The sequence below is a fragment of the Sus scrofa genome, chromosome 14, assembly GCF_054392235.1.
Source record: "Sus scrofa isolate SSC_HxYL_T2T_F1_AM1 chromosome 14, Sscrofa_HxYL_maternal_Yorkshire_Landrace_v2.0, whole genome shotgun sequence".
NCBI lineage: Eukaryota > Metazoa > Chordata > Mammalia > Artiodactyla > Suidae > Sus > Sus scrofa.
This window is the reverse complement of record NC_139396.1, coordinates 111,186,865-111,203,317: the sequence shown is the minus strand read 5'-3', so window position 1 is coordinate 111,203,317 and position 16,453 is coordinate 111,186,865. Positions and strand designations below refer to the sequence as shown.

General features: G+C 40.9%; 1 protein-coding gene across 47 annotated transcripts in view; it reads right to left on the bottom strand.

The window, feature by feature from the left end:
- MAPK8 (mitogen-activated protein kinase 8) overlaps window positions 1-15,300 on the bottom strand; it is a 119,825-nt gene extending 104,525 nt beyond the window's left edge. For 8 of the 47 annotated variants that reach the window (XM_084996619.1, XM_084996601.1, XM_084996613.1 and 5 more), the window contains exons 1-2: window positions 15,178-15,300; window positions 13,690-13,862 (exon numbers count right to left, since the gene is read on the bottom strand). The gene's annotated coding sequence lies outside the window, so the exon portion shown is untranslated. Of the gene's footprint in view, window positions 1-9,568; window positions 9,749-13,689; window positions 13,863-14,392; window positions 15,048-15,177 lie in introns of those variants that run through there. The other 39 variants (XM_021073087.2, XM_084996587.1, XM_021073085.2 and 36 more) reach the window with 12 other exon arrangements.
- Between the last annotated feature and the right edge of the window lie 1,153 nt (window positions 15,301-16,453).

The following is a 16,453-nucleotide window of genomic DNA, read 5'->3' as shown; positions in this document are numbered from 1 at the left end:
ATATGCTGCAGGCACGGCCCTAGAAAGACCGAAAAAAAAAAAAAAAAGATGAAACTAAAAGGCTGTTCTTTGAAAAGATCAACAAAACTGACCAACCCTTAGCCAGACTTACCAGGCAAAAGAGAGAGAGGACTCAAATCAATAAAATTAGAAATGAAGAAGGAGATATTATAATGGACATCACGGAAATACAAACAATCATAAGAGACTGCAAGCAGCTATATGCCAGACAACCTAGAGGAAATGCTCAAATTCCTAGAAAAGTACAGTCTTCCAAGACTAAACCAAGATGAAATAGAAAAGAAGAATGAACCAATCACAAGCACTGAAATTGAAACAGTGATTTTAAAACTTCCAACAAATTAAAGTCCAGGACCAGATGGCTTCACAGGCGAATTAAATAAAAAAATTTAGACAAGAGTTAAACACCTATCATTCTGAAACTATTCCATAAAGTTGCAGAGGAAGGAATACTTCCAAACTCATTCTGAGGCCACCATCATCCTGATACCAAAACCAAAGACACCACAAAAAAGAAAGTCACAGACCAATATCACTGATGAACACATGCTAAAATCCTCAAGAAAATACCAGCAAACCACATCCAACAATACCTTAAAAGGACTGTACATCACGATCAAGTGGAACTTATCCCAGGAATGCAAGGATTCCTCAATATCCACAAACCAGTCAGTGTGATACACCACATTAACAAACTGAATAATAGAAACCATATGATCCTCTCAATAGATGCAGAAAAAGCCTCTGACAAAATCCAACACCCATTTCTGATAAAAACCATCCAGAAAGTGGGCACCGAGGGAACCTACCTCAACATAATAAAGGCCACACATGACAAACCCAGAGCTAACATCATTCTCAATGGTGAAAAGGTGAAAGAATTCCCTCTGAGATCAGGAACAAATCAGTGATGTCCACTCTTGTCACTACTATTCAACATAGTTATGGAAGTCCTAGCCAGGGCAATCGGAGAAGAGAAAGAAATAAAAGGAAGCCAAATTGGAAAGGAAGAAGTAAAACTATCACTGTTTGCAGATGATGTGATACTATACCTAGAAAACCCTAAAGACACTACCAGAAAACTGTGAGAGCTCATCCGGGAATTTGGTAAAGTTGCAGGACACAAAATTAATACACAGAAATTAACTGCATTTCTATTATACTAACAATGAAAGATCAGAAAGAGATATTAGGGAAACAATCCCATTTACCATCAAATAAAAAAAAAAAAAAAAAAAAACAAAATACTTAGGAATAAATCTACCTAAAGAGACAAAAGACCTGTACTCCGCAACTATAAGATGCTGATGAAAGAAATCAAAGATGACACAAACAGATGGAAAGATATACCATGTGCTTGGATTGAAAGAATCAATATTGTCAAAACGACTATACCAACAAAGGCAATCTATCGAATTACCAAGGACATTTTCCACAGAACTAGAAATTCTAAAATATTTTAGAGTTTATTTGGAAGCACAAAAGACCCAGAACAGCCAAAGCCATCCTGAGAAAGAAAAATGGAGCTGGAGGAATCAGGCTCCCTGACTTCAGACTATACTACAAAGCTACAATCATCAAAACCATATGGTCCTATCACAAAAACAGAAATACAGATCAGTGGAAAAGGACAGAAAGCCCAGAATTAAACCCACACACCTATAGTCAACTAATCTATGACAAAGGAGGCAAGAATATACAATGGAGAAAAGACAGCCCATTCAATAAGGGGTGCTGGGAAAACCGGACAGCTACACGAAAAAGAATGAAATCAGAACACATCCTTACACCATACACAAAAATAAACTCAAAGTGGATTAAAGACTTAGATATAAGACCAGACACTATAAAACTCTTAGAGGAAAACATAGGCCAAACACTCTCTGACATAAACCACACCATTATCTTCTCAGATCCACCTCCTAGAGTAATGATGATAAAAACAAAAATAAACAAACAGGTCCTAATTAAACTTAAAAAGTTTTTGCACAACGAAAGAAACCCTAAACAAAATGAAAAGAGAACCCACAGAATGGGAGAAAATATTTGCAAGTGAAGTGACTGACCAGGGATTCATCTCCAAAATATATAAAGACCTCCTGCAACTCAATATTAAAAAAAAAAAAACCCTATCAAAAAATTGGCAGATGGGAGTTCCCACTGTGGCTCAGTGGTAATGCACCTGATTAGTATCCATGAGGACACGGCTTCAATCCCTTATCCTGCTCAGTGGGTTAAGGATCCTGCATTGCTGTGAGCTATGGTGTATATCACAGGCTTGGATCCCACGTTTCTGTAGCTGTAGTGTAGGCCAGTAGCTGTAGCTCTAATTTGACCCTTAACCTGGGAACGTCCATATGCCATGGGGGATGCCCTAAAAGACAAAAAGGGGGCGGGGGCAGAAGATCTAAACAGACAATTCTCCAAAGAAGTAAAGATAGCCAAAAAACACATGAAAAGTTGTCAACATAACTAATTATCAGAGAAATGCAAATCAGAACTGCTATGAGGTACCACCTTACACCAGCCAGAATAGTCATCATCAAAAAGTCTACAAACAGGATTTTGCATTGTGACTCAGCGGGTGAGAACCAAACTAGTATCTGTGAGGATGCAGGTTTGATACGTGGCCTCGCTTATTGGGTTAAGGATCCAGCATTGTTATGGCACAGGCCAGCAGCTACAGCTCCGATTCGACCCCTAGCCCAGGAACTTCCATATGCTGCAGGTATGGGCCTAAGCAGCAAAAAAAAAAAAAAAAAAAAAAAAAAGGCAAGGCAAAGTCTACAAACAGCAAATGCTGGAGAAGGTGTGGAGAAAAGGGAACCCTCTTACACTGCCAGTGGGAATGTAAGTTGGTGCAACCACTAGGGAAAACAATATGGGGATTCCTCAAAAAAATAAAAAGAGAATTACCATTTGATCCAGCAATACCAGTCCTGGGCATCTATCCAAAGAAAACCATGACTCAAAAAAATACGTGTACCCCAATGTTCATTGCAGCACTATATACAATAGCCATGACATAGAAGCAAACTAAATGTCCACTGACAGAGAAGTAGATAAAGAAGATGTGGCACATAAACACGATGGAATATTACTCAGCTATGAAAATGAATGAAATAATGGCATTTGCAGCAACATGAATGGACCTAGAAATTACCATGCTAAGTGAAGTTAATCAGTGAGACACCAACATCATATGCTATCACTTACATGTGGAATCTAAAAAAAAAAAAAAAAAAAAAAAAAAGATACAATGAACTTATTTGCAGAACAGAAACTGACTCACAAACTTTGAAAAACTTATGGTTACCAAAGAAGACAGGTTGCAGCGGCGGGCGGAAGGTGGGCTGGGGGTTTGGGAATGAAATGTTGTAAAATTGGGTTGTGATGATGGGTGTACAACTATAAATATAATGAAGTTCATTGGGTTTAAAAAAAAAAAAAAAGACAGAATTTTCAATACATTGATGCTACCACTTTCTTAGTATCCATCCTGACTTCACCTCCTTTCCTGCCCATGTTAGAGTTCATGATTCATCACTTTTCCTCTAAACATGTCCTCTAAAAAGCCCTCATTCCCCTATTCATTTTCCTTCTGTTTAAAAAAGTTTTTTAACTTTTTTTTTTTCTCTTTAGGGCCGCACCTACAGCATATGGAACTTCCCAGGCTAGGGGTCAAATAGGAGCTGCAGCTACCAGCCTATGCCACAGCCACAACAACTTGGGATCTGAGACAAGTCAAACCCACATCCTCATGAATACTAGTCAGGTTTATAACCCACTGAGCCACAATGGGAACTCCCTCAATTCAAAAAAATTTTTAATTGAACATTTAAAATACCAGTTTTAAGTGTACAGCATGGTGATTCAGAATTTTTCCATCAAAAGTTATCATGAAGTGCAGTTCCCATTGTGGCTCTGTGATAACAAACCAGACTAGTATCCAGGATGACACTGGGTTCCATCTCTGGACCCGCTCAGTGAGTTAAGGCTTCAGCATTGCCATGAGCTATGGTGTAGGTCGTAGACGTAGCTCAGATCCCATGTTGTAGCTATGGTGTAGGTCAGTGGCTGCAGATCCAATTAGACCCCTAGACTGGGAACTTTTATATATCACGGGTACAGCCCTAAAAAAGACCAAAAAAAATTTTTTTTAAAGTTATTATAAAACAATGGCTATAATTCCCTGTGTTATATAATATATCCTTGTTACTTATCTATCTTATACATAGTAGTTTGTATTTCTTAAATCTCATACCCTAATCTTGCCTCTGTTCCTATCCACACCCCATAACCACTAGTTCACTGGTTTGTTTTCTAAATCTGTGAGGCTGTTTTTCTGGGCTGCTATATATACATTGATTTGTCTTTTTTTTTTTTTTGTCTTTTTGCCTTTTCTAGGGCCGCTCCTGCGGCATATGGAGGGTCCCAGGCTAGGGGTCTAATCAGAGCTGTAGCCACCAGCCTATGCCAGAGCCACAGCAACGCAGGATCCGAGCCACATCTGCAACCTACACCACAGCTCACAGCAATACCAGATCCTCAACCCACTAAGCAAGGCCAGGTATCGAACCTGCAACCTCATGATTCCTAGTCGGATCCGGTAACCACTGTGCCACTACAGGAACTCCTGTCTTATTTTTTTGAGTCCATATATAGATGATATCATACAGTATTTGTCTTTCTCTGACGTATTTCACTTAGCATAATGTTCTCTAGGTTCTACCCACATTGCTGCAAAGGGCAGATTTTCACTCTTTTATGCTCACCTAGTTTTATGTGTCAACTTGGCTGGGCTACAGTCCTGTTAATCAAACATTCATCTAAGTGTTGTTGCTGTAAAGGTATTTTATAGATGTGGTTAATATCCATAATCAGTTGACTTTAATTAAAGGAGATTATCCTCAATAACATAGGCCTCATTCAATCAGTTGAAAGGCCTTAAGAGCACAACTGAGGTTTTCCTGAGGAAGACGAAATTCTGCTTCAAGACTGCAGCATCTGCTTCAAGAGTTTCCTGCCAGCCTGCCCCACAGATTTCCAACTTGTCAGTCCCCATAATTGTGTTAGCAAATGCCTTGAAATTTACTTATACACATATACATACATATTATATCTTCTACAGATTCTGTTTCTCTGTACAACTTTGATACACCTGGCAAAACCTCATCCCCAGAGGAATCAAAGCACAGCTTTATCTGTGCTTGTACCTAACCAAATAAATAACACACTGGGGGCAGGGGGTGTCACAAAACCAGGCTGATATGACCTTAAATTCAAGACTTCTAACCCTTAAGTAAACAATCACTACTTCTTAGCAAACTGCTTCAAACACTCCCATTCCCCTCTGCCCATACCAATCTCACTAAGAAAACAGAAACGATGAGAGAAGATGAAAGCCAAGAGGATGTCTTCATCTTCCAGCCAGAAAATTCCCTTGGAAGAACACACAGCTTTTCTGCATTCCCTCCTATTTGATCAAAGTCATGTCTCTAACAAAGGCCAATCTCTACTTGTACTCTCCATCTCCTTTCCTACATATTCTCCTTTTGACTCACTGGACCCCACATTTTTCTTACTTACCAACCTACTTCTCTGTTCCAGTCCACAGCCATATCAGAGAAAAAACATTTGCAAATTTTCATATAATCTGGAGCTAGGGAAAGACTTGCTAGTCACAGCATACAATTTAAAAGTTGGTAAATATTGATAAATTTAACTACTTAGAAAAAAATTTCAGGATGACAAAATCATCATCAGAAAATTTAAAGGGCAAATTGTAAACTGGAAAAATAAAATATACAAAATATAAAAATAAATCCTACAAATCTAAGAAGATGAGTAACAATCCAAAAGAAAAATAGGCAAGTATATGGATAGTTCACAATAAAAATACCAACAGTCTTTAAAAAACAAAAGATATTTAATCTCACTCATACTGACAATGAGGAAAGAAGCAGTCATCCATACACAGTGCCCGTGGACTGTAAGTTGGCACAACCTCTACAGATGACACTTCAGCAATATCTATCGAAACTGCAAAAGCACATACATTGTAACCAAGCAATTGCACTTTTTAAGTGCATTCTACACATTAGAATTATGTATGCACAAGGTAATCCAGTACATCATGGCTTTCTTTTCTTTTTCTTTCTTTTTTTTTTTTTTTGGCTTTTTAGGGCCGCACCCACAGGATATGGATATTCCCAGGCTAGGAGTCTACAGCTGCTGGCCTCAACCACAGCCAAAGCAACACCAGATCCGAGCTGCACCTGCAAACTACACCACAGCTCATGGCAACGCCGGATCCTTAACCCACTGAGCAAGGCCAGGGATCAAACCTGCAATCTCATGGTTACCCATCAGATTCATTTCCGCTGCGCCACAATGGCAACTCCGCACCATGGCTTTCGGCAGCAAAAGACTCAAAACAATCTAAGTATGCCTCAAATATACCTAAATAGAGAGGGCTACTTAAACAAACCTTATACCTGTATAATGTTATTACTGACTGAATTTTGGGGTCTTTCCAAAATTCTTAAATTGAAGCCATAACCCTTAAGTAATAATGTAGGTAATCAGGTTTATAAGAAGTCATGAGGATGGGGCCCCTGTAGTGGATTAGTGATAAAAAGTAACAGAGAGGAGTTCCCGTCGTGGCGCAGTGGTTAACGAATCCGACTAGGAACCATGAGGTTGTGGGTTCGGTCCCTGCCCTTGCTCAGTGGGTTAACGATCCAGCGTTGCCGTGAGCTGTGGTGTAGGTTGCAGATGCGGCTCGGATCCCGCGTTGCTGTGGCCCTGGCGTAGGCTGATGGCTACAGCTCCGATTGGACCCCTAGCCTGGGAATCTCCATATGCTGCGGAAGCGGCCCAATAAATAGCAAAAAGACAGGAAAAAAAAAAAGTAACAGAGAGCAGAGTACTCTTTCTCTATGTGAGAACACAGTGAGAAGGTGACATCTCAAAGCCAGGAAGTGTCCTCACCAGGAACCAGATCTTTTGACACTTTGATCTTGAACTTCCCAACTTCTAGGACTGTGAGAAATAAATGTTGTTTAAGCCATCCAGTCTGTTGTATTTTGTTATAGGAGCCCAAACTAAGACAAATGGTACACCATGAAGGTGTTAAAAAAAAAAAAAAAAAAAAGGAAGAAACATGCTATTTATGCACTGATAGGACTAATATGAAATCATCTCTAAGCCAGTTAAGTTAAAAACAAAATGTGAAGGGTAATATGTATGGTATGCAACTTAAAAAATGAGGGCGGCCGAGGACATATACATATGTAAAATACACAATCCCTCACTGGCAATTGTGAAATCCATAAATCTCTGAGAAATACAAGTTTTTTATAAGTTTAAAACAAACCCATTTGTGTAAAATCTAACCAAAAATTCCACAGACTATTTGTAATTTTCATTTATCCTTACTGTACTATTTATGCTTTAATACAAAAATATTCATGTGTTTAATTATAGAATGGTACCCCACACTTTTTGCTAAGCATTTTGGATAATATAGTAAATGCACTATATCACCTTTTTACAGTCCCTCCCTTTCTTCCCTCCTGCCACCAAAAAAAAAAAAAAAAAAAAAAAGAAAAAAGAAAGAAAAAGAAAAGAAAAAAATCACCAAACCATAATTCTGAAATACTTCTGGACCAAAAGTCCTTTTGGAAAGGAATTATACATCTGCATTTACTTGCACACACATAAAATGTCTTTGGAAGAATTCACAGGAAATGTAACAGTGTTTCCACTCAAAGGAATGGGTAGCTGGGCTGCACAGGGTGGAAAAGGAAACTTCTTATTGTGTATCATTTTAAATCTTTGAAATTCTGAAAATAAGTAATTATACTACTAAAAGGATAAAATGTAAATAAAATAAAAATAAAAATCACTAAAACTTTAAAAAAACTACCAACAGTAACAGACAAATCCAGATGCTTCAGTTTTTTTGGGGGGGTTTGACTGAAAAGTGACCCTTTCTTAAGTCACAGGGAAATCTATACAGCGGTGGCTTTCCTTTACCTCACTTTTGGCTGACCTAAATGGCATCTGATAGAGAATCACCCTCTAGGGAGCAAGGCAGGGAATGGTGGGTTTCCACTCTGGCTAATAGCTTTTAGGAAATAGCAACCTCCCAATGTTTTTGATGCCTCATGTCAAGCAAAGCAGTTGTGCTTAATGTTTTTCTTTTCTAGTGTCCCCAAAATATGAGGGAGCTTTGGCCTCTTAGCAACAAGAAGTAGTGAAGGCTACACTTCCCAGTATCAGAGAAAAGCTTAAGAAAGTGCTCTTAGCATAATATCTAGCCATCAGTATTCGAAGCTTCAATACAGTAGAGTTGGAGAACTACAGTTAACATTTTCTTCTCTACTATCTATTTTCATACTTTTCAGATACTTATTTTGATATCCTGCTGTTCTAAAATGGATGTGAGGTGACTATAAGGTTTCCCTTTTCTTCTGATTTACATTTTACCTAACATGTACCACACTCAGCTTTAACCAGATATTAGAAGATATCTTGCTTTTTTGGCTTATTTCATGAGTATATTTTATTTTATTTTTTGCTTTTTAGGCTGCACTTGCAGCATATTGAAGATCCCAGGCTTAAGGGTTGAATCAGACTTGCAGCTTCCGGCCCAAACCACAGCCACAGCAATGCAAAGCCTCGTCTGCAACCTACTCCACAGCCCACGGCAGTGCCAGATCCCTAACCCACTGAGCAAGGCCAGGGATGGAACAGCATCATCATGGATACCAGTCAGGTTCATTACCACTGAGCCACAATAGGAACTCCCATCTAGTGAGTATATTTTAAAAGGTGGGGCTAAAGATGTATGGTTCATTAGTTCCCAAATGCCCCAACATCCAGCTCTCAGACCCGATGACTAAAGAAATTCCCAATGAGGAGTTCCTGTTTTGGGTCAGCAGGTTGTGAACTCAACTAGTATCCATGAGGATGTGGGTTCAATCCATGGCCTCACTCAGTGGGTTAAGGATCCGGCATTGCCACGAGCTGTGGTGGTTGTCCCAGACAAGGCTCGGATCTGGTGTTGCTGTGGTTGTGATGTAGGTCGGCAGCTGCAGCTGCAATTAAACCCCTAGCCTGGGAACTTCCATATGCTACAGGTGTGGCCCTAAAAAAGCAAAAACAAAAAAACAGAAAAGGAATAAAGAAAAAGAAAAAGAAAAAAGAAATTCCCAATGAAATGCCTAACAACACTTGGTTTTTGTATTTGGACATAAATTCACACGTTTGTTATAATCTCCCATTCAGCTATACTCATTGAAAAGAGAAAATGACTTCTACTTCCTGTAACCGCCAACATCACTAAAATGGCTTCTCAATGAATACTGCCTGCGCAAAACCATAGTTTTGTTGTCCTCAGGAAGGAGCAAGAAATTTAATACATCAATATAAGCACAGAAACACTTCATAGAAAACTTAGAAAAACATAGAAAAAGAAGAGAGAGTTTCCAGATGCTACCTAATAACCTCTACAAAATGCTTAATGAACTGTTGTGCTTACCTGGTCTCTAACAAATTTGCAATTTTCACAGCGTCAAAGACCACAATAAGATTAAATTTAAAAGACGTGACAGGATTCCATTTTCTTAAAAAGTGGGTAATGATAAAGCTGTTTTCAGCTCCTAGATTTCCATTCCTTTAGCTACCATCAAAATAAACCTAGGAAAGCTTAGGCAATTCTCTGCAGTAGGAAAGATAAAAGGGGCAAAAAAAACTTTGTGTCAGAATATGTGGCAAATGTTCCCTTTAATGTTTGCTTTTGGAACATTTCCAAACTTTTAAGGCAGAGAGAATTACTGGTCTAAATGATAAATCATTTCAATCAACTCATATTAGATGAAATAATCAAATTTTAAATAATCCCTCAGAGATGCAGAGGTGGGGAAAATGGGTGTATTCTGATTCTAAATTTACTTGGCATTTTGCATCTGTTCCAAGTTAAAAATAGTAAGTGATAACAACAGCTAAAATTTCCTTAATACCTGCATCTAGCATTCCAGGTACTGCACATGCAGTTAAACCTCACAGGCCTCTGAGATTATGCATTAAATTCCACCCTTGATCATGAGGTTCCTGAAGCTAATAAACTCTTCACTTTCACATTTTCTCATATGACAGAAAATAAAACAGGTCCAAAGGAGTTCCTGCTGTGGCAGAGTGGGTTAAGAATCCACTGCAGCTGCTCAGGTTGCTAGAGAGGTGCAGGTTCAATCCCCTGCCCAGTGCAGTTGAATTAAAGGATGCGGTGTTGCAGCTGTGGTATAGGTCGCAGATGCAGCTTTGATTCAATCCCTGGCCCAGGAACTGCCCTGGGGGTGGCCATTAAAAAAAAAAAACAAAAAAACAAAAAAACAAAAAAAAAACAGGCCTAAAGATGTTATGTAACCTGAACTAGCCTATACCACATAGTTAGATTTGCAGCAGCCACTGTTAAGTCTGGGTACCTTAACTTTCCAAAGAGCTGGCATATTTTAGCCAAACCTGATGCACTACCAAAGGGTAATGGGAGATGGAGACATATATTTGTGATATAACCTGCCACCCTGAAAAAGAACGGCAGTATTCTAAAACTCCTTATATATAATTTTAAAAATTGGATTTCAATGAAATTTGGCCTGCCCAGAGGTTTAGGGTAGGCTTTTGTTCATTTGGAGGGAATCCCTCTCACAATCTTTAATAGAACAAAAAAGCACTGTTTAGGTATGCATTAAATTCCACCCTTGATCATGAGGTTCCTGAAGCTAATAAACTCTTCATTTTCATATTTTCCACGAAGTCTGAAAGCACAGTCTTGTTAGTAAGCATGGTGCTGTGGAATGAATAAAAATCTACTAACCAAAGAACTCCTTCCTTATAATGAAGCTTTTTATTTGACTTATAAGTATAGTCATCACAAAAAAAAAAAAAAAAATTTAGGGCCTCACCCACGGCATATGGAGGTTCCCAGGTTAGGGGTCCAATCAGAGCTGCAGCCACCGGCCTACACCTCAGCTCACGGCAACGGCGGATCCTTAACCCACTGAGCAAGGCCAAGGACTGAACCTGCGTCCTCATGGATACTGGTCAGGTTCGTTAACCACTGAGCCACTATGGGAACTCCATCACAGAAAATATCTGATGCAACAATTTTCTCTGCTTCTGTAGATTACAAAAATCTAACTTTCACTGCTATTCTTGATGTGGGATTCTGATATCACCCAAGAAGGACTCCTTTTGTCCTAGTATGTTTTCTGAAGAACCATCTATTTGGGGAACAACTTTTCTATTTAAAAAGAAGAAAAATTCCAACAGTGTCAGTTTATAGTTCTAACCAAAAAGGTACGCTGCCTGCCTACACCTCTATAACTTGCTGATGACAAGGTCCAGATGACAGAACTAAAAAATGAACCTAGGTCTGATTCCTAGACAGGTCTACTTCCACCTATGACCCTGAATGATAGAACAGCTTATTTTAATACTCCTGTCACCTGTTACGTAGTAAAGTTTGTTGACTCATTTCTGAAATCAAAGTTCAAATAATCTGCCTTAAAGCAAGAAGAAAAAGCTACTAAATGTTCATGGAAAGAGCTCATGACTAAGACAATAAGCATCACAGCTCAGAGAGACAAATGATTTACATCTAAAGCTATGTGGCTTTGATGACTTCCCTGCTCTACATGAATCAGAGAGACTACCATCCATACTACTGACTTGATCAGAGACCTCTAGAGAGCGGGCATCTTAAAATCAGACATTGTTTTATATACATATGCAACAAAGCATCTCAACTATTTAAATGACACAAATATGTCTCAAAACTCAACTCAATGACAAAGCAAGACATTAAGAATCAGGCTTCTATTCAACAACCTCTTAATTGGCACTAGGATAGTTTGTGACTAGTCACTTAATAAATTACTTCAAGTAGTTTTGGTGAGCACTGAGTATAAACACAGGTTATTTCCACAATATTAGGCACTCAGCAAACAAAAATTTAAAGATTAGGAGCTCCTTGGTGGCTCAGTGGATTAAGGATCCAGCATTGCCACTGCTTGTGGCTCTGGTTACAGCTGTGGCTTGGGTTCAGTCACTGGCCGAGGAACTTCCACATGGCATGGGCACAGAAATAACTAACTAAATTAATAAATAACAAAATTTAAGTACCTAATTTCATTAATTTTGGTAAATTTGTTCTTAAACGAATTTCCCTTTCAAGTGGCCTTTCTCACAGGATTTAAAGTAATATGAAGGGGAGTTCCCGTCGTGGCGCAGTGGTTAACGAATCCGACTAGGAACCATGAGGTTGCGGGTTCGATCCCTGCCCTTGCTCAGTGGGTTAACGATCCGGCGTTGCCGTGAGCTGTGGTGTAGGTTGCAGACGCGGCTCGGATCCCGAGTTGCTGCGCCTCTGGCGTAGGCCGGTGGCTACAGCTCCGATTCGACCCCTAGCCTGGGAACCTCCATGTGCCGCGGGAGCGGCCCAAGAAATAGCAACAATAACAACAACAACAACAACAACAACAAAAAATAAATAAAGTAATATGAAGGATAAAGTTTCCCACTCTGCCAGGATACTTAGAAGGAGTCCTTTTCAAATTCATTAATGCATACACTTACTAAAACAAAATCAGTGCTATCTCTTCCTTTAAAAATAAGGTAAAGTTGAACAGGGAGTGGCTACTGATGGGTGTGGGGTTTCTTCTTGGAGGTAATGAAATGTCCTGGAATTAGAGGTGATCAATGCATAATTTTGTGAATACATTTAAAAACCATTGAAGCACACTCTAAAAGGATAAATTTATGGCATGTGAATAATATCTTGAAAAAGCTGTTATTCTTTAAAACCAACAGAGTTTAGAAAACAAAGCAAAAACACTTTGGGTTTGTCACCTAAAGCCTGACCAGAGGATTTGTATCAGTAACCCTTACTGGAATTTAACATACTTTAACTAGGTAAAGCAATAAAAGTTTAGTATCTCAAGATTTTCATCCCTATCTTAATAAAGTATCACTTTATTTCTTTATTTGCACTCTTAAGCTCACCTCAAATTCTTTCATATCCAAAATAAGTGCTAAAACATATTAAGTAGGGAGAAGAAAAGACATGTACTGTGGATAAATATTATTTTGAGTTTTAGACCCATATGCCTAATACTATTAGTCCAAAACATTTCTAACAAACTTTAATAAAATGTAATTAGATATTAAGGATTTCTAATAAAACTTTTATGCCATTTGTTTCTTTTGGTCTAACTTTTTCACTTAAAGGAGTATCGAGAAACATTTCAAGTAATATTCACAAAAGGATAAATAATCATTTTAGAGGCTTACTGAAATATCACTGAAATATACATATCACATACACAGACACACAGAGTAAAAAATATTTTAGCAAGATTTAAGTTTAGGATAGTTCAGAAGTAATAAGGAAAAAAAATTGATACTGAAGTGATTCAAAAACCCTTACTGTTGTGACAGACAATATATATACGAACTGATCATTTAGCCATCTGGATGTGACCCGTTTGCATGAGGCTTCCAAAACTTTACGAAGAACATTAAATGCTTTTTGTTAAGGCTTGAGTTTCAATATTATCAATTGTAAAGAGCTTTTCAGTGATCTGAGTTTTATTTAACACTTACTATATTCCAGGCTAGGTGTTGGAGACACAGATCCAAGACAGGCCTGTCCTGAAGGAAGTCCCATTCTGACTGCTTGGTTATGTCAGGTACAGCACTAAACATGTTCACTCACAGCATCTAACCTCCTAGGCTTAACCCACAGCAGAGGATTCTGAAGTAAACATTACACATGACTGTAAAGAAATACATGAAAGCTGTACATTTAGACCAAATATAACTCTACTTCCTAATACATTTAAGGTTACGCCTAACATTCCAGATGTACTACCAAAACAGTAAAATGACCCAGAATATAGCTATACCTTCTTTAACACACATTACTTACATAATTTCATTTAAATCTCATTTAAAGGTACATCCATTCAAAGTATCTTCTTCCATTAAAGGATATTTGTCTTTACCCTCAAACTCTCCATCTGGGTAGAGTACTGAACAGTTGTTGAATGAATGAATGAATGAATGAAATAAACAGATGTTCTAATTACCAAGGGGGTACTTGCTGGATGCTTATCTTAAAACACAATGGACTGACAGACCAGAATTCTTCGGGAAAGATCACTGAATTTCAGAGGTAAAAATAGTAAGCAATTGACATTGTCTGATAACGTGCAGTCAACATGTTATTAAGTCCACAGTAAACACATGATAGGAAACTTTCAGAAATTAAAATGAAAATAAAACACTTTTGTGTTCATCACGGTACCTTGAAATAGACCCGGTTCTACGACCTAAGGATTGTGAACAGAAGTGCAAGACAAAGAGAAGGGAGGGTGGGGTGAAAAAGTCAAAAGGTCACCACCGAGTGACCCTCATGAGAAATGCGCGCTGACCACTGAAGCTCGCGCCGAGCCTGACGGGCACCTCCCGCCCAAGCCACCGGCCCGGGCTCTCCCTCGCAGCCCTGCTGAAGGCCACCTCAGTCTTTCTGCGCCGCCGCCTGCGTTCGCCCACAACATAAGCACAAAGAAACCACCGAGAAACAAAACACTGTTCCCGTGGGCTCCGGGCAGGCGTCGGGTCCCGGCCACCGGAACGCTTTCCCCGGCTCTCCACTGCCGGGGAAGGCAGCCAGGGCGCGGCGGGCCGCCTAGGCGCCTCCGTTCCGACCTTCGCCGAAGTATTTCAGAACTTGCCACCAACCTCCCGTTTCATTTATCCCTCCATACGCGGACGCCGGACCCGCGCTAGGAGAACGCCTGAGGACCGACGGGCGGAGCTGGAGAGGCAGGCGGGGGGCGAGTGGGGGGCAGGCGGGGCGCGCCAGGGTCCCGCAGCCTCACGCCCCCAGGGCGGCCCCCGCCTATCCCGCAGCTATTGTTCCCGCGCCACCCACGCGGGCCGCGCGCCCCCCGCCCGCCGCGAGCTCCCGCCCCCACTCCCGGGAGGGGGTCACGGCTGAAGAGAGGCGGCGGTGGCGGCGGCGGCGGCACAATAACATAAACACCGCGGGGCCGCCGGCTCTGGCCCTCAAGCTCTCACCACACTCACCTGGCAGCGCAGCGAACGGCAACAGAAAACCTAGGCGGTGGAGACTGGCGCCGTCCCGGCGGTCGCCGCGGCCGTTACCCAGCGCTGCTCGCGGCTCCGCGCTCCGGGCAGCGTCGTCCGGCCTCGGCCGCTCAGCTGAGTAACAGAGACGCTGCCCGTCACGGCGCACGCCCGCCCACGTCATCGCGCAGGGCCCCGCCCCCGCGCTTCGCGAACGGGCCGCGGGGCGGGGCAGCCCCGGGGCCCGGATTGCGGGGGCGGGGCCCGCATCCGGGGGAGGGGCTACTCTAGGGGGCCGGGAGGACTTGCGGAGGTCGCCGGGAGGCGGAGCTGCGGGGAGAGCCTCTGAATGCGGACTGTGAGGGGCGTGGCGGGAAGCTGGATGGGGCGGGGCCCTGATCCTGGCACGTGGCGGCATATGGCCCGAGAGCCTAGTATGTGTACCTGGGCAGTACGCTATTCCTAGGCAAAGCCTCTGGGGTTCTTTGCCTCAGGGTTTGAAGGTCAGTGCGCTTAGGCCAGACCCGCCCAGGGAGCAGGCACCCCGGCCTGGTCAAGCATCTGAGTGACGGAGGGCTCTTTACCTTGACTGACAGTACGTCCCATTCTGAGGACATCTACTCCAGGCCTAACAACCCACGAGCAAATATTCTCTTCAGCCACCTGGAAAAAGCTGCCTCCTGTTTTCCCCAGATCCACTTCCTACAAGATTCCATGCATTGCCCTATTTGTCTTTGGGCCCCTCAAAGCATGTATATGTTTGTTGTAGAAGTGATAAATTGGCAAGTCCTTAAATATCTGACCAGTGGAAAGATGTCTATATTACATGCATGTTTGCAAAAGAACACATTTTAGCAATTTAAATGCCGTGTGTTCAAGGGATTCTTAACCACACAGGAGAATGTTCATCATACTTCATTAAGAGAAAGAATCAAGCCTATGTATATTATATATATAGATAGTTAGATGATGATCCTGCTTATATACTGTGTATAAAAGGAAAAAACTGGAAACATGACAACTTATTTTAACAGTAATTCATCATTGAGCTGTAAATTGATTCTCCTTGTACTTTGAGTATTTTTCCCATGGTTTCCAAGTTATGTTCATAATCAGAAAAAAGTATATTATTTTAATAATGAAAAATACATATTTCGGGGTTTTTTTTGGGGGGATCTTTTTTTAGGGCCACACCCATGGCATATGGAGGTTCCCAAGCTAGGGGTCTAATCAGAGCTGTAGCTGCCAGCCTACACCACAGCTCACGGCAACACCA